The sequence below is a fragment of the Pristiophorus japonicus genome, unplaced genomic scaffold (assembly GCF_044704955.1).
Source record: "Pristiophorus japonicus isolate sPriJap1 unplaced genomic scaffold, sPriJap1.hap1 HAP1_SCAFFOLD_99, whole genome shotgun sequence".
Taxonomy (NCBI): domain Eukaryota; kingdom Metazoa; phylum Chordata; class Chondrichthyes; family Pristiophoridae; genus Pristiophorus; species Pristiophorus japonicus.
The window spans coordinates 1,988,043-2,005,145 of record NW_027254919.1 but is presented as its reverse complement, the minus strand read 5'-3'; the positions used below and the strand labels follow the sequence as shown (position 1 = coordinate 2,005,145).

Sequence of the window (17,103 nt, the reverse complement as noted above, 5' to 3'; positions counted from 1 at the left end):
AAAGCTTTCAAATGTTTTGGCATAGTTGGTTCCATGGTGTAATGGTGAGCACTGTGAACTCTGAATCCAGCGATCCGAGTTCAAATCTCGGTGGAACCTGAATGTTTGTTGTCCCAACTGCTGAAAATTTGGACCAAGCATGTAGAAGGCTGCTATTTGGCAGTTTTGTTGACTTTGTCATTGATGCTTGATCTGCAAGTCGAGTTTACAAATCGTGTGTTCAACCGGCAGTTACCTGTTCCAATCAGCAGAGTAGAAATTAGTTTTCTGTTTCATGCTACCTTTGCCTGCACAATGTGTGCTGAGATTATCTGTGCAATATGCACTTCGCAAGAGGAATAAAAGCAACGCCTTTTGAAATGCACGCAGAGCATGGATTGCATTCAAGAAAAAGTTGCATTTTCTTTTCATGCCAAGCATTTTGCATGAATGCATTGCAATGCCAACGCACATTTACCTGGCAAGACTGAAGTACAAGCTGTGATGAACAGTGTGAAACAGAAACAGCTATTTGAGAAGCCATTGCCTCAACGGCATCTGTGTGAATTGCTCTGCATCGATAATTAACAGAGCGTAAAGAGGTGAAACTGACGCTGTGAATGCAAAAAGGACAATCCAAAGTGTAATGTTGGAATTGATTTGGCAGATTTTGAGAAAGCTTTCAAATGTTTTGGCATATTTGGTTCCATGGTGTAATGGTGAGCAAGCTGGACTCTGAATCCAGCGATCCGAGTTCAAATCTCGGTGGAACCTGAATGTTTGTTGTCCCAGCTGCTGAAAATTTGGACCAAGCATGTAGAAGGCTGCTGTTTGGCAGTTTTGTTGCCTTTGTCATTGATGCTTGATCTGCAAGTCGAGTTTTCAAATCGTGTGTTCAACCGGCAGTTACCTGTTCCAATCAGCAGATTAGAAATTAGTTTGCTGTTTAATGCTGCCTTTGCCTGCACAATGTGTGCTGAGATTATCTGTGCAATATGCACTCCGCAGCATGAATAAACGCAATGCCTTTTGAAATGCATGGATTGCACTCAACAAAACGTTGCATTTTCTTTTCATGCCAAGCATTTTGCATGAATGCATTGCAATGCTAACACACGTTTTACCTGGCAAGACTGAAGTACAATCTGTGCTGAACAGTTTGAAACAGAAACAGCTATTTGAGAACCCATAGCCTCAACGGCATCTGTGTGAATTGCTCTGCATCGATAATTAACAGACCGTAAATAGGTGAAACTGACGCTGTGAATGCAAAAATTTCAATCCAAAGTGTAATGTTGGAGTTGATTTTGTACATTTTGAGGAATGTTTCAAATGGACGACCGTAGTTGATTCCATGGTGAAATGGTGATCACTCTGGACTCTAAACTCTAGCAATCCTCGTTCAAATCTCAGGGGAGCCTGAATGTTTGTTGTCCCAGCTGCTGGAAATTCAGGTCAAACAAGTAAAAAACTGCAGGTTTGCAGTTTTGTTGCCTTTGACATTGATGCTTGATCTGCAAGTCGAGTTTTCAAATCGTGTGTTCAACCGGCAGTTCCCTGTTCCAATCAGCAGAGGAAAAATTAGTTTGCTGTTTCATGCTGCATAATGTGTGCTGAGATTATCTGTGCAATATGCATTCCTCAGGATGAATAAATGCAACGCCTTTTGAAATGCATGCAGTACATGGTTTGCACTCAACAAAACGTTGCATTTTCTTTTCATGCCAAGCATTTTGCATGAATGCATTGCAATGCCAACGCACATTTACCTGGCAAGACTGAAGTACAAGCTGTGATGAACAGTGTGAAACAGAAACAGCTATTTGAGAAGCCATTGCCTCAACGGCATCTGTGTGAATTGCTCTGCATCGATAATTAACAGAGCGTAAAGAGGTGAAACTGACGCTGTGAATGCAAAAAGGACAATCCAAAGTGTAATGTTGGAATTGATTTGGCAGATTTTGAGAAAGCTTTCAAATGTTTTGGCATAGTTGGTTCCATGGTGTAATGGTGAGCACTCTGGACTTTGAATCCAGCGATCCGAGTTCAAATCTCGGTGGAACCTGAATGTTTGTTGTCCCAACTGCTGAAAATTTGGAACAAGCATGTAGAAGGCTGCTATTTGGCAGTTTTGTTGACTTTGTCATTGATGCTTGATCTGCAAGTCGAGTTTACAAATCGTGTGTTCAACCGGCAGTTACCTGTTCCAATCAGCAGAGTAGAAATTAGTTTGCTGTTTCATGCTACCTTTGCCTGCACAATGTGTGCTGAGATTATCTGTGCAATATGCACTTCGCAAGAGGAATAAAAGCAACGCCTTTTGAAATGCACGCAGAGCATGGATTGCACTCAACAAAAAGTTGCATTTTCTTTTCATGCCAAGCATTTTGCATGAATGCATAGCAATGCCAACGCACATTTACCTGGCAAGACTGAAGTACAAGCTGTGATGAACAGTGTGAAACAGAAACAGCTATTTGAGAAGCCATTGCCTCAACGGCATCTGTGTGAATTGCTCTGCATCGATAATTAACAGAGCGTAAAGAGGTGAAACTGACGCTGTGAATGCAAAAAGGACAATCCAAAGTGTAATGTTGGAATTGATTTGGCAGATTTTGAGAAAGCTTTCAAAAGTTTTGGCATAGTTGGTTCCATGGTGTAATGGTGAGCACTCTGGACTTTGAATCCAGCGATCCGAGTTCAAATCTCGGTGGAACCTGAATGTTTGTTGTCCCAACTGCTGAAAATTTGGAACAAGCATGTAGAAGGCTGCTATTTGGCAGTTTTGTTGACTTTGTCATTGATGCTTGATCTGCAAGTCGAGTTTTCAAATCGTGTGTTCAACCGGCAGTTACCTGTTCCAATCAGCAGAGTAGAAATTAGTTTGCTGTTTCATGCTACCTTTGCCTGCACAATGTGTGCTGAGATTATCTGTGCAATATGCACTTCGCAAGAGGAATAAACGCAATGCCTTTTGAAATGCATGGATTGCACTCAACAAAACGTTGCATTTTCTTTTCATGCCAAGCATTTTGCATGAATGCATTGCAATGCTAACACACGTTTTACCTGGCAAGACTGAAGTACAATCTGTGCTGAACAGTTTGAAACAGAAACAGCTATTTGAGAACCCATAGCCTCAACGGCATCTGTGTGAATTGCTCTGCATCGATAATTAACAGACCGTAAATAGGTGAAACTGACGCTGTGAATGCAAAAATATCAATCCAAAGTGTAATGTTGGAGTTGATTTTGTACATTTTGAGGAATGTTTCAAATGGACGACCGTAGTTGATTCCATGGTGAAATGGTGATCACTCTGGACTCCAAACTCTAGCAATACTCGTTCAAATCTCAGGGGAGCCTGAATGTTTGTTGTCCCAGCTGCTGGAAATTCAGGTCAAACAAGTAAAAAACTGCAGGTTTGCAGTTTTGTTGCCTTTGACATTGATGCTTGATCTGCAAGTCGAGTTTTCAAATCGTGTGTTCAACCGGCAGTTCCCTGTTCCAATCAGCAGAGGAAAAATTAGTTTGCTGTTTCATGCTGCATAATGTGTGCTGAGATTATCTGTGCAATATGCATTCCTCAGGATGAATAAATGCAACGCCTTTTGAAATGCATGCAGTACATGGTTTGCACTCAACAAAACGTTGCATTTTCTTTTCATGCCAAGCATTTTGCATGAATGCATTGCAATGCCAACGCACATTTACCTGGCAAGACTGAAGTACAAGCTGTGATGAACAGTGTGAAACAGAAACAGCTATTTGAGAAGCCATTGCCTCAACGGCATCTGTGTGAATTGCTCTGCATCGATAATTAACAGAGCGTAAATCGGTGAAACTGACGCTGTGAATGCAAAAAGGACAATCCAAAGTGTAATGTTGGAATTGATTTGGCAGATTTTGAGAAAGCTTTCAAATGTTTTGGCATAGTTGGTTCCATGGTGTAATGGTGAGCACTGTGGACTCTGAATCCAGCGATCCGAGTTCAAATCTCGGTGGAACCTGAATGTTTGTTGTCCCAACTGCTGAAAATTTGGAACAAGCATGTAGAAGGCTGCTATTTGGCAGTTTTGTTGACTTTGTCATTGATGCTTGATCTGCAAGTCGAGTTTTCAAATCGTGTGTTCAACCGGCAGTTACCTGTTCCAATCAGCAGAGTAGAAATTAGTTTGCTGTTTCATGCTACCTTTGCCTGCACAATGTGTGCTGAGATTATCTGTGCAATATGCACTTCGCAAGAGGAATAAACGCAATGCCTTTTGAAATGCATGGATTGCACTCAACAAAACGTTGCATTTTCTTTTCATGCCAAGCATTTTGCATGAATGCATTGCAATGCTAACACACGTTTTACCTGGCAAGACTGAAGTACAATCTGTGCTGAACAGTTTGAAACAGAAACAGCTATTTGAGAACCCATAGCCTCAACGGCATCTGTGTGAATTGCTCTGCATCGATAATTAACAGACCGTAAATAGGTGAAACTGACGCTGTGAATGCAAAAATTTGAATCCAAAGTGTAATGTTGGAGTTGATTTTGTACATTTTGAGGAATGTTTCAAATGGACGACCGTAGTTGATTCCATGGTGAAATGGTGATCACTCTGGACTCTAAACTCTAGCAATCCTCGTTCAAATCTCAGGGGAGCCTGAATGTTTGTTGTCCCAGCTGCTGGAAATTAAGGTCAAACAAGTAAAAAACTGCAGGTTTGCAGATTTATTGCCTTTGACATTGATGCTTGATCTGCAAGTCGAGTTTTCAAATCGTGTGTTCAACCGGTAGTTACCTGTTCCAATCAGCAGAGTAGAAATTAGTTTGCTGTTTCATGTTACCTTTGCCTGCACAATGTGTGCTGAGATTATCTGTGCAATATGCACTTCGCAAGAGGAATAAAAGCAACGCCTTTTGAAATGCATGCAGAGCATGGATTGCACTCAACAAAAAGTTGCATTTTCTTTTCATGCCAAGCATTTTGCATGAATGCATTGCAATGCCAACGCACATTTACCTGGCAAGACTGAAGTACAAGCTGTGATGAACAGTGTGAAACAGAAACAGCTATTTGAGAAGCCATTGCCTCAACGGCATCTGTGTGAATTGCTCTGCATCGATAATTAACAGAGCGTAAAGAGGTGAAACTGACGCTGTGAATGCAAAAAGGACAATCCAAAGTGTAATGTTGGAATTGATTTGGCAGATTTTGAGAAAGCTTTCAAATGTTTTGGCATAGTTGGTTCCATGGTGTAATGGTGAGCACTCTGGTCTCTGAATCCAGTGATCCAAGTTCAAATCTCGGTGGAACCTGAATGTTTGTTGTCCCAGCTGCTGAAAATTTGGACCAAGCATGTAGAAGGCTGCTGTTTGGCAGTTTTGTTGACTTTGTCATTGATGCTTGATCTGCAAGTCGAGTTTTCAAATCGTGTGTTCAACCGGCAGTTACCTGTTCCAATCAGCAGAGTAGAAATTAGTTTGCTGTTTAATGCTGCCTTTGCCTGCACAATGTGTGCTGAGATTATCTGTGCAATATGCACTCCGCAGCATGAATAAACGCAATGCCTTTTGAAATGCATGGATTGCACTCAACAAAACGTTGCATTTTCTTTTCATGCCAAGCATTTTGCATGAATGCATTGCAATGCTAACACACATTTACCTGGCAAGACTGAAGTACAAGCTGTGATGAACAGTGTGAAACAGAAACAGCTATTTGAGAAGCCATTGCCTCAATGGCATCTGTGTGAATTGCTCTGCATCGATAATTAACAGACCGTAAAGAGGTGAAACTGATGCTGTGAATGCAAAAAGGACAATCCAAAGTGTAATGTTGGAATTGATTTGGCAGATTTTGAGAAAGCTTTCAAATGTTTTGGCATAGTTGGTTCCATGGTGTAATGGTGAGCACTCTGGACTCTGAATCCAGCGATCCGAGTTCAAATCTCGGTGGAACCTGAATGTTTGTTGTCCCAGCTGCTGAAAATTTGGACCAAGCATGGAGAAGGCTGCTATTTGGCAGTTTTATTGCCTTTGTCATTGATGCTTGATCTGCAAGTCGAGTTTTCAAATCGTGTGTTCAACCGGCAGTTACCTGTTCCAATCAGCAGAGTAGAAATTAGTTTGCTGTTTAATGCTGCCTTTGCCTGCACAATGTGTGCTGAGATTATCTGTGCAATATGCACTCCGCAGCATGAATAAACGCAATGCCTTTTGAAATGCATGGATTGCACTCAACAAAACGTTGCATTTTCTTTTCATGCCAAGCATTTTGCATGAATGCATTGCAATGCTAACACACGTTTTACCTGGCAAGACTGAAGTACAATCTGTGCTGAACAGTTTGAAACAGAAACAGCTATTTGAGAACCCATAGCCTCAACGGCATCTGTGTGAATTGCTCTGCATCGATAATTAACAGACCGTAAATAGGTGAAACTGACGCTGTGAATGCAAAAATATCAATCCAAAGTGTAATGTTGGAGTTGATTTTGTACATTTTGAGGAATGTTTCAAATGGACGACCGTAGTTGATTCCATGGTGAAATGGTGATCACTCTGGACTCTAAACTCTAGCAATCCTCGTTCAAATCTCAGGGGAGCCTGAATGTTTGTTGTCCCAGCTGCTGGAAATTCAGGTCAAACAAGTAAAAAACTGCAGGTTTGCAGTTTTGTTGCCTTTGACATTGATGCTTGATCTGCAAGTCGAGTTTTCAAATCGTGTGTTCAACCGGCAGTTCCCTGTTCCAATCAGCAGAGGAAAAATTAGTTTGCTGTTTCATGCTGCATAATGTGTGCTGAGATTATCTGTGCAATATGCATTCCTCAGGATGAATAAATGCAACGCCTTTTGAAATGCATGCAGTACATGGTTTGCACTCAACAAAACGTTGCATTTTCTTTTCATGCCAAGCATTTTGCATGAATGCATTGCAATGCCAACGCACATTTACCTGGCAAGACTGAAGTACAAGCTGTGATGAACAGTGTGAAACAGAAACAGCTATTTGAGAAGCCATTGCCTCAACGGCATCTGTGTGAATTGCTCTGCATCGATAATTAACAGAGCGTAAATCGGTGAAACTGACGCTGTGAATGCAAAAAGGACAATCCAAAGTGTAATGTTGGAATTGATTTGGCAGATTTTGAGAAAGCTTTCAAATGTTTTGGCATAGTTGGTTCCATGGTGTAATGGTGAGCACTCTGGACTCTGAATCCAGCGATCCGAGTTCAAATCTTGGTGGAACCTGAATGTTTGTTGTCCCAGCTGCTGAAAATTTAGACCAAGCATGTAGAAGGCTGCTATTTGGCAGTTTTGTTGACTTTGTCATTGATGCTTGATCTGCAAGTCGAGTTTTCAAATCGAGTGTTCAACCGGCAGTTACCTGTTCCAATCAGCAGAGTAGAAATTAGTTTGCTGTTTCATGCTACCTTTGCCTGCACAATGTGTGCTGAGATTATCTGTGCAATATGCACTTCGCAAGAGGAATAAACGCAATGCCTTTTGAAATGCATGGATTGCACTCAACAAAACGTTGCATTTTCTTTTCATGCCAAGCATTTTGCATGAATGCATTGCAATGCTAACACACGTTTTACCTGGCAAGACTGAAGTACAATCTGTGCTGAACAGTTTGAAACAGAAACAGCTATTTGAGAACCCATAGCCTCAACGGCATCTGTGTGAATTGCTCTGCATCGATAATTAACAGACCGTAAATAGGTGAAACTGACGCTGTGAATGCAAAAATATCAATCCAAAGTGTAATGTTGGAGTTGATTTTGTACATTTTGAGGAATGTTTCAAATGGACGACCGTAGTTGATTCCATGGTGAAATGGTGACCACTCTGGACTCTAAACTCTAGCAATCCTCGTTCAAATCTCAGGGGAGCCTGAATGTTTGTTGTCCCAGCTGCTGGAAATTCAGGTCAAACAAGTAAAAAACTGCAGGTTTGCAGTTTTGTTGCCTTTGACATTGATGCTTGATCTGCAAGTCGAGTTTTCAAATCGTGTGTTCAACCGGCAGTTCCCTGTTCCAATCAGCAGAGGAAAAATTAGTTTGCTGTTTCATGCTGCATAATGTGTGCTGAGATTATCTGTGCAATATGCATTCCTCAGGATGAATAAATGCAACGCCTTTTGAAATGCATGCAGTACATGGTTTGCACTCAACAAAACGTTGCATTTTCTTTTCATGCCAAGCATTTTGCATGAATGCATTGCAATGCCAACGCACGTTTTACCTGCCAAGACTGAAGTACAATCTGTGCTGAACAGTGTGAAACAGAAACAGATATTATGAGAATCCATTGCCTCAACGGCATCTGTGTGAATTGCTCTGCATTGATAATTAACAGACCGTAAAGAGGTGAAATTGATGCTGTGAATGCAAAAAGGACAATCCAAAGTGTAATGTTGGAATTGATTTGGCAGATTTTGAGAAAGCTTTCAAATGTTTTGGCATAGTTGGTTCCATGGTGTAATGGTGAGCACTCTGGACTTTGAATCCAGCAATCCGAGTTCAAATCTCGGTGGAACCTGAATGTTTGTTGTCCCAACTGCTGAAAATTTGGAACAAGCATGTAGAAGGCTGCTATTTGGCAGTTTTGTTGACTTTGTCATTGATGCTTGATCTGCAAGTCGAGTTTACAAATCGTGTGTTCAACCGGCAGTTGCCTGTTCCAATCAGCAGAGTAGAAATTAGTTTGCTGTTTCATGCTACCTTTGCCTGCACAATGTGTGCTGAGATTATCTGTGCAATATGCACTTCGCAAGAGGAATAAACGCAATGCCTTTTGAAATGCATGGATTGCACTCAACAAAACGTTGCATTTTCTTTTCATGCCAAGCATTTTGCATGAATGCATTGCAATGCTAACACACGTTTTACCTGGCAAGACTGAAGTACAATCTGTGCTGAACAGTTTGAAACAGAAACAGCTATTTGAGAACCCATAGCCTCAACGGCATCTGTGTGAATTGCTCTGCATCGATAATTAACAGACCGTAAATAGGTGAAACTGACGCTGTGAATGCAAAAATATCAATCCAAAGTGTAATGTTGGAGTTGATTTTGTACATTTTGAGGAATGTTTCAAATGGACGACCGTAGTTGATTCCATGGTGAAATGGTGACCACTCTGGACTCTAAACTCTAGCAATCCTCGTTCAAATCTCAGGGGAGCCTGAATGTTTGTTGTCCCAGCTGCTGGAAATTCAGGTCAAACAAGTAAAAAACTGCAGGTTTGCAGTTTTGTTGCCTTTGACATTGATGCTTGATCTGCAAGTCGAGTTTTCAAATCGTGTGTTCAACCGGCAGTTCCCTGTTCCAATCAGCAGAGGAAAAATTAGTTTGCTGTTTCATGCTGCATAATGTGTGCTGAGATTATCTGTGCAATATGCATTCCTCAGGATGAATAAATGCAACGCCTTTTGAAATGCATGCAGTACATGGTTTGCACTCAACAAAACGTTGCATTTTCTTTTCATGCCAAGCATTTTGCATGAATGCATTGCAATGCCAACGCACGTTTTACCTGCCAAGACTGAAGTACAATCTGTGCTGAACAGTGTGAAACAGAAACAGATATTATGAGAATCCATTGCCTCAACGGCATCTGTGTGAATTGCTCTGCATTGATAATTAACAGACCGTAAAGAGGTGAAATTGATGCTGTGAATGCAAAAAGGACAATCCAAAGTGTAATGTTGGAATTGATTTGGCAGATTTTGAGAAAGCTTTCAAATGTTTTGGCATAGTTGGTTCCATGGTGTAATGGTGAGCACTCTGGACTTTGAATCCAGCAATCTGAGTTCAAATCTCGGTGGAACCTGAATGTTTGTTGTCCCAACTGCTGAAAATTTGGAACAAGCATGTAGAAGGCTGCTATTTGGCAGTTTTGTTGACTTTGTCATTGATGCTTGATCTGCAAGTCGAGTTTACAAATCGTGTGTTCAACCGGCAGTTGCCTGTTCCAATCAGCAGAGTAGAAATTAGTTTGCTGTTTCATGCTACCTTTGCCTGCACAATGTGTGCTGAGATTATCTGTGCAATATGCACTCCGCAGCATGAATAAACGCAATGCCTTTTGAAATGCATGGATTGCACTCAACAAAACGTTGCATTTTCTTTTCATGCCAAGCATTTTGCATGAATGCATTGCAATGCTAACACACGTTTTACCTGGCAAGACTGAAGTACAATCTGTGCTGAACAGTTTGAAACAGAAACAGCTATTTGAGAACCCATAGCCTCAACGGCATCTGTGTGAATTGCTCTGCATCGATAATTAACAGACCGTAAATAGGTGAAACTGACGCTGTGAATGCAAAAATATCAATCCAAAGTGTAATGTTGGAGTTGATTTTGTACATTTTGAGGAATGTTTCAAATGGACGACCGTAGTTGATTCCATGGTGAAATGGTGATCACTCTGGACTCTAAACTCTAGCAATCCTCGTTCAAATCTCAGGGGAGCCTGAATGTTTGTTGTCCCAGCTGCTGGAAATTCAGGTCAAACAAGTAAAAAACTGCAGGTTTGCAGTTTTGTTGCCTTTGACATTGATGCTTGATCTGCAAGTCGAGTTTTCAAATCGTGTGTTCAACCGGCAGTTCCCTGTTCCAATCAGCAGAGGAAAAATTAGTTTGCTGTTTCATGCTGCATAATGTGTGCTGAGATTATCTGTGCAATATGCATTCCTCAGGATGAATAAATGCAACGCCTTTTGAAATGCATGCAGTACATGGTTTGCACTCAACAAAACGTTGCATTTTCTTTTCATGCCAAGCATTTTGCATGAATGCATTGCAATGCCAACGCACATTTACCTGGCAAGACTGAAGTACAAGCTGTGATGAACAGTGTGAAACAGAAACAGCTATTTGAGAAGCCATTGCCTCAACGGCATCTGTGTGAATTGCTCTGCATCGATAATTAACAGAGCGTAAATCGGTGAAACTGACGCTGTGAATGCAAAAAGGACAATCCAAAGTGTAATGTTGGAATTGATTTGGCAGATTTTGAGAAAGCTTTCAAATGTTTTGGCATAGTTGGTTCCATGGTGTAATGGTGAGCACTCTGGACTCTGAATCCAGCGATCCGAGTTCAAATCTTGGTGGAACCTGAATGTTTGTTGTCCCAGCTGCTGAAAATTTAGACCAAGCATGTAGAAGGCTGCTATTTGGCAGTTTTGTTGACTTTGTCATTGATGCTTGATCTGCAAGTCGAGTTTTCAAATCGAGTGTTCAACCGGCAGTTACCTGTTCCAATCAGCAGAGTAGAAATTAGTTTGCTGTTTCATGCTACCTTTGCCTGCACAATGTGTGCTGAGATTATCTGTGCAATATGCACTTCGCAAGAGGAATAAACGCAATGCCTTTTGAAATGCATGGATTGCACTCAACAAAACGTTGCATTTTCTTTTCATGCCAAGCATTTTGCATGAATGCATTGCAATGCTAACACACGTTTTACCTGGCAAGACTGAAGTACAATCTGTGCTGAACAGTTTGAAACAGAAACAGCTATTTGAGAACCCATAGCCTCAACGGCATCTGTGTGAATTGCTCTGCATCGATAATTAACAGACCGTAAATAGGTGAAACTGACGCTGTGAATGCAAAAATATCAATCCAAAGTGTAATGTTGGAGTTGATTTTGTACATTTTGAGGAATGTTTCAAATGGACGACCGTAGTTGATTCCATGGTGAAATGGTGACCACTCTGGACTCTAAACTCTAGCAATCCTCGTTCAAATCTCAGGGGAGCCTGAATGTTTGTTGTCCCAGCTGCTGGAAATTCAGGTCAAACAAGTAAAAAACTGCAGGTTTGCAGTTTTGTTGCCTTTGACATTGATGCTTGATCTGCAAGTCGAGTTTTCAAATCGTGTGTTCAACCGGCAGTTCCCTGTTCCAATCAGCAGAGGAAAAATTAGTTTGCTGTTTCATGCTGCATAATGTGTGCTGAGATTATCTGTGCAATATGCATTCCTCAGGATGAATAAATGCAACGCCTTTTGAAATGCATGCAGTACATGGTTTGCACTCAACAAAACGTTGCATTTTCTTTTCATGCCAAGCATTTTGCATGAATGCATTGCAATGCCAACGCACGTTTTACCTGCCAAGACTGAAGTACAATCTGTGCTGAACAGTGTGAAACAGAAACAGATATTATGAGAATCCATTGCCTCAACGGCATCTGTGTGAATTGCTCTGCATTGATAATTAACAGACCGTAAAGAGGTGAAATTGATGCTGTGAATGCAAAAAGGACAATCCAAAGTGTAATGTTGGAATTGATTTGGCAGATTTTGAGAAAGCTTTCAAATGTTTTGGCATAGTTGGTTCCATGGTGTAATGGTGAGCACTCTGGACTTTGAATCCAGCAATCCGAGTTCAAATCTCGGTGGAACCTGAATGTTTGTTGTCCCAACTGCTGAAAATTTGGAACAAGCATGTAGAAGGCTGCTATTTGGCAGTTTTGTTGACTTTGTCATTGATGCTTGATCTGCAAGTCGAGTTTACAAATCGTGTGTTCAACCGGCAGTTGCCTGTTCCAATCAGCAGAGTAGAAATTAGTTTGCTGTTTCATGCTACCTTTGCCTGCACAATGTGTGCTGAGATTATCTGTGCAATATGCACTTCGCAAGAGGAATAAACGCAATGCCTTTTGAAATGCATGGATTGCACTCAACAAAACGTTGCATTTTCTTTTCATGCCAAGCATTTTGCATGAATGCATTGCAATGCTAACACACGTTTTACCTGGCAAGACTGAAGTACAATCTGTGCTGAACAGTTTGAAACAGAAACAGCTATTTGAGAACCCATAGCCTCAACGGCATCTGTGTGAATTGCTCTGCATCGATAATTAACAGACCGTAAATAGGTGAAACTGACGCTGTGAATGCAAAAATATCAATCCAAAGTGTAATGTTGGAGTTGATTTTGTACATTTTGAGGAATGTTTCAAATGGACGACCGTAGTTGATTCCATGGTGAAATGGTGACCACTCTGGACTCTAAACTCTAGCAATCCTCGTTCAAATCTCAGGGGAGCCTGAATGTTTGTTGTCCCAGCTGCTGGAAATTCAGGTCAAACAAGTAAAAAACTGCAGGTTTGCAGTTTTGTTGCCTTTGACATTGATGCTTGATCTGCAAGTCGAGTTTTCAAATCGTGTGTTCAACCGGCAGTTCCCTGTTCCAATCAGCAGAGGAAAAATTAGTTTGCTGTTTCATGCTGCATAATGTGTGCTGAGATTATCTGTGCAATATGCATTCCTCAGGATGAATAAATGCAACGCCTTTTGAAATGCATGCAGTACATGGTTTGCACTCAACAAAACGTTGCATTTTCTTTTCATGCCAAGCATTTTGCATGAATGCATTGCAATGCCAACGCACGTTTTACCTGCCAAGACTGAAGTACAATCTGTGCTGAACAGTGTGAAACAGAAACAGATATTATGAGAATCCATTGCCTCAACGGCATCTGTGTGAATTGCTCTGCATTGATAATTAACAGACCGTAAAGAGGTGAAATTGATGCTGTGAATGCAAAAAGGACAATCCAAAGTGTAATGTTGGAATTGATTTGGCAGATTTTGAGAAAGCTTTCAAATGTTTTGGCATAGTTGGTTCCATGGTGTAATGGTGAGCACTCTGGACTTTGAATCCAGCAATCTGAGTTCAAATCTCGGTGGAACCTGAATGTTTGTTGTCCCAACTGCTGAAAATTTGGAACAAGCATGTAGAAGGCTGCTATTTGGCAGTTTTGTTGACTTTGTCATTGATGCTTGATCTGCAAGTCGAGTTTACAAATCGTGTGTTCAACCGGCAGTTGCCTGTTCCAATCAGCAGAGTAGAAATTAGTTTGCTGTTTCATGCTACCTTTGCCTGCACAATGTGTGCTGAGATTATCTGTGCAATATGCACTTCGCAAGAGGAATAAAAGCAACGCCTTTTGAAATGCACGCAGAGCATGGATTGCACTCAACAAAAAGTTGCATTTTCTTTTCATGCCAAGCATTTTGCATGAATGCATTGCAATGCTAACACACGTTTTACCTGGCAAGACTGAAGTACAATCTGTGCTGAACAGTTTGAAACAGAAACAGCTATTATGAGAATCCATTGCCTCAACGGCATCTGTGTGAATTGCTCTGCATTGATAATTAACAGACCGTAAAGAGGTGAAACTGATGCTGTGAATGCAAAAAGGACAATCCAAAGTGTAATGTTGGAATTGATTTGGCAGATTTTGAGAAAGCTTTCAAATGTTTTGGCATAGTTGGTTCCATGGTGTAATGGTGAGCACTCTGGACTCTGAATCCAGCGATCCGAGTTCAAATCTCGGTGGAACCTGAATGTTTGTTGTCCCAGCTGCTGAAAATTTGGACCAAGCATGGAGAAGGCTGCTATTTGGCAGTTTTATTGCCTTTGTCATTGATGCTTGATCTGCAAGTCGAGTTTTCAAATCGTGTGTTCAACCGGCAGTTACCTGTTCCAATCAGCAGAGTAGAAATTAGTTTGCTGTTTAATGCTGCCTTTGCCTGCACAATGTGTGCTGAGATTATCTGTGCAATATGCACTCCGCAGCATGAATAAACGCAATGCCTTTTGAAATGCATGGATTGCACTCAACAAAACGTTGCATTTTCTTTTCATGCCAAGCATTTTGCATGAATGCATTGCAATGCTAACACACGTTTTACCTGGCAAGACTGAAGTACAATCTGTGCTGAACAGTTTGAAACAGAAACAGCTATTTGAGAACCCATAGCCTCAACGGCATCTGTGTGAATTGCTCTGCATCGATAATTAACAGACCGTAAATAGGTGAAACTGACGCTGTGAATGCAAAAATTTCAATCCAAAGTGTAATGTTGGAGTTGATTTTGTACATTTTGAGGAATGTTTCAAATGGACGACCGTAGTTGATTCCATGGTGAAATGGTGATCACTCTGGACTCCAAACTCTAGCAATCCTCGTTCAAATCTCAAGGGAGCCTGAATGTTTGTTGTCCCAGCTGCTGGAAATTCAGGTCAAACAAGTAAAAAACTGCAGGTTTGCAGTTTTGTTGCCTTTGACATTGATGCTTGTCGAGTTTTCAAATCGTGTGTTCAACCGGCAGTTCCCTGTTCCAATCAGCAGAGGAAAAATTAGTTTGCTGTTTCATGCTGCATAATGTGTGCTGAGATTATCTGTGCAATATGCATTCCTCAGGATGAATAAATGCAACGCCTTTTGAAATGCATGCAGTACATGGTTTGCACTCAACAAAACGTTGCATTTTCTTTTCATGCCAAGCATTTTGCATGAATGCATTGCAATGCCAACGCACGTTTTACCTGCCAAGACTGAAGTACAATCTGTGCTGAACAGTGTGAAACAGAAACAGATATTATGAGAATCCATTGCCTCAACGGCATCTGTGTGAATTGCTCTGCATTGATAATTAACAGACCGTAAAGAGGTGAAATTGATGCTGTGAATGCAAAAAGGACAATCCAAAGTGTAATGTTGGAATTGATTTGGCAGATTTTGAGAAAGCTTTCAAATGTTTTCGCATAGTTGGTTCCATGGTGTAATGGTGAGCACTCTGGACTTTGAATCCAGCAATCCGAGTTCAAATCTCGGTGGAACCTGAATGTTTGTTGTCCCAGCTGCTGAAAATTTGGAACAAGCATGTAGAAGGCTGCTATTTGGCAGTTTTGTTGACTTTGTCATTGATGCTTGATCTGCAAGTCGAGTTTTCAAATCGTGTGTTCAACCGGCAGTTGCCTGTTCCAATCAGCAGAGTAGAAATTAGTTTGCTGTTTCATGCTACCTTTGCCTGCACAATGTGTGCTGAGATTATCTGTGCAATATGCACTTCGCAAGAGGAATAAATGCAATGCCTTTTGAAATGCATGGATTGCACTCAACAAAACGTTGCATTTTCTTTTCATGCCAAGCATTTTGCATGAATGCATTGCAATGCTAACACACGTTTTACCTGGCAAGACTGAAGTACAATCTGTGCTGAACAGTTTGAAACAGAAACAGCTATTTGAGAACCCATAGCCTCAACGGCATCTGTGTGAATTGCTCTGCATCGATAATTAACAGACCGTAAATAGGTGAAACTGACGCTGTGAATGCAAAAATATCAATCCAAAGTGTAATGTTAGAGTTGATTTTGTACATTTTGAGGAATGTTTCAAATGGACGACCGTAGTTGATTTCATGGTGAAATGGTGATCACTCTGGACTCTAAACTCTAGCAATCCTCGTTCAAATCTCAGGGGAGCCTGAATGTTTGTTGTCCCAGCTGCTGGAAATTCAGGTCAAACAAGTAAAAAACTGCAGGTTTGCAGTTTTGTTGCCTTTGACATTGATGCTTGATCTGCAAGTCGAGTTTTCAAATCGTGTGTTCAACCGGCAGTTCCCTGTTCCAATCAGCAGAGGAAAAATTAGTTTGCTGTTTCATGCTGCATAATGTGTGCTGAGATTATCTGTGCAATATGCATTCCTCAGGATGAATAAATGCAACGCCTTTTGAAATGCATGCAGTACATGGTTTGCACTCAACAAAACGTTGCATTTTCTTTTCATGCCAAGCATTTTGCATGAATGCATTGCAATGCCAACGCACATTTACCTGGCAAGACTGAAGTACAAGCTGTGATGAACAGTGTGAAACAGAAACAGCTATTTGAGAAGCCATTGCCTCAACGGCATCTGTGTGAATTGCTCTGCATCGATAATTAACAGAGCGTAAATCGGTGAAACTGACGCTGTGAATGCAAAAAGGACAATCCAAAGTGTAATGTTGGAATTGATTTGGCAGATTTTGAGAAAGCTTTCAAATGTTTTGGCATAGTTGGTTCCATGGTGTAATGGTGAGCACTGTGGACTCTAAATCCAGCGATCCGAGTTCAAATCTCGGTGGAACCTGAATGTTTGTTGTCCCAACTGCTGAAAATTTGGAACAAGCATGTAGAAGGCTGCTATTTGGCAGTTTTGTTGACTTTGTCATTGATGCTTGATCTGCAAGTCGAGTTTTCAAATCGTGTGTTCAACCGGCAGTTACCTGTTCCAATCAGCAGAGTAGAAATTAGTTTGCTGTTTCATGCTACC

General features: G+C 41.1%; 14 non-coding genes across 14 annotated transcripts; all 14 read left to right on the top strand.

Moving 5' to 3' along the window:
- The first annotated feature begins 681 nt into the window (after positions 1-681).
- Positions 682-753, top strand: trnaq-cug (transfer RNA glutamine (anticodon CUG)). Its single transcript has one exon. It is a non-coding gene; the product is annotated as a tRNA-Gln (tRNA).
- Positions 754-1,972: 1,219 nt separating this feature from the next.
- On the top strand, positions 1,973-2,044 carry trnaq-uug (transfer RNA glutamine (anticodon UUG)). The gene has a single exon. It is a non-coding gene; the product is annotated as a tRNA-Gln (tRNA).
- A 582-nt stretch (positions 2,045-2,626) lies between these two features.
- Positions 2,627-2,698, top strand: trnaq-uug (transfer RNA glutamine (anticodon UUG)). The gene has a single exon. It is a non-coding gene; the product is annotated as a tRNA-Gln (tRNA).
- Positions 2,699-3,917: 1,219 nt separating this feature from the next.
- On the top strand, positions 3,918-3,989 carry trnaq-cug (transfer RNA glutamine (anticodon CUG)). Its single transcript has one exon. It is a non-coding gene; the product is annotated as a tRNA-Gln (tRNA).
- Positions 3,990-5,218: 1,229 nt separating this feature from the next.
- Positions 5,219-5,290, top strand: trnaq-cug (transfer RNA glutamine (anticodon CUG)). The gene has a single exon. It is a non-coding gene; the product is annotated as a tRNA-Gln (tRNA).
- Positions 5,291-5,863: 573 nt separating this feature from the next.
- Positions 5,864-5,935, top strand: trnaq-cug (transfer RNA glutamine (anticodon CUG)). The gene has a single exon. It is a non-coding gene; the product is annotated as a tRNA-Gln (tRNA).
- A 1,219-nt stretch (positions 5,936-7,154) lies between these two features.
- On the top strand, positions 7,155-7,226 carry trnaq-cug (transfer RNA glutamine (anticodon CUG)). The gene has a single exon. It is a non-coding gene; the product is annotated as a tRNA-Gln (tRNA).
- A 1,221-nt stretch (positions 7,227-8,447) lies between these two features.
- trnaq-uug (transfer RNA glutamine (anticodon UUG)) lies at positions 8,448-8,519 on the top strand. Its single transcript has one exon. It is a non-coding gene; the product is annotated as a tRNA-Gln (tRNA).
- A 1,221-nt stretch (positions 8,520-9,740) lies between these two features.
- trnaq-uug (transfer RNA glutamine (anticodon UUG)) lies at positions 9,741-9,812 on the top strand. Its single transcript has one exon. It is a non-coding gene; the product is annotated as a tRNA-Gln (tRNA).
- Positions 9,813-11,031: 1,219 nt separating this feature from the next.
- Positions 11,032-11,103, top strand: trnaq-cug (transfer RNA glutamine (anticodon CUG)). The gene has a single exon. It is a non-coding gene; the product is annotated as a tRNA-Gln (tRNA).
- Positions 11,104-12,324: 1,221 nt separating this feature from the next.
- trnaq-uug (transfer RNA glutamine (anticodon UUG)) lies at positions 12,325-12,396 on the top strand. The gene has a single exon. It is a non-coding gene; the product is annotated as a tRNA-Gln (tRNA).
- A 1,221-nt stretch (positions 12,397-13,617) lies between these two features.
- trnaq-uug (transfer RNA glutamine (anticodon UUG)) lies at positions 13,618-13,689 on the top strand. Its single transcript has one exon. It is a non-coding gene; the product is annotated as a tRNA-Gln (tRNA).
- A 584-nt stretch (positions 13,690-14,273) lies between these two features.
- Positions 14,274-14,345, top strand: trnaq-cug (transfer RNA glutamine (anticodon CUG)). The gene has a single exon. It is a non-coding gene; the product is annotated as a tRNA-Gln (tRNA).
- Positions 14,346-15,557: 1,212 nt separating this feature from the next.
- On the top strand, positions 15,558-15,629 carry trnaq-uug (transfer RNA glutamine (anticodon UUG)). The gene has a single exon. It is a non-coding gene; the product is annotated as a tRNA-Gln (tRNA).
- The last annotated feature ends 1,474 nt before the right edge of the window (positions 15,630-17,103 follow it).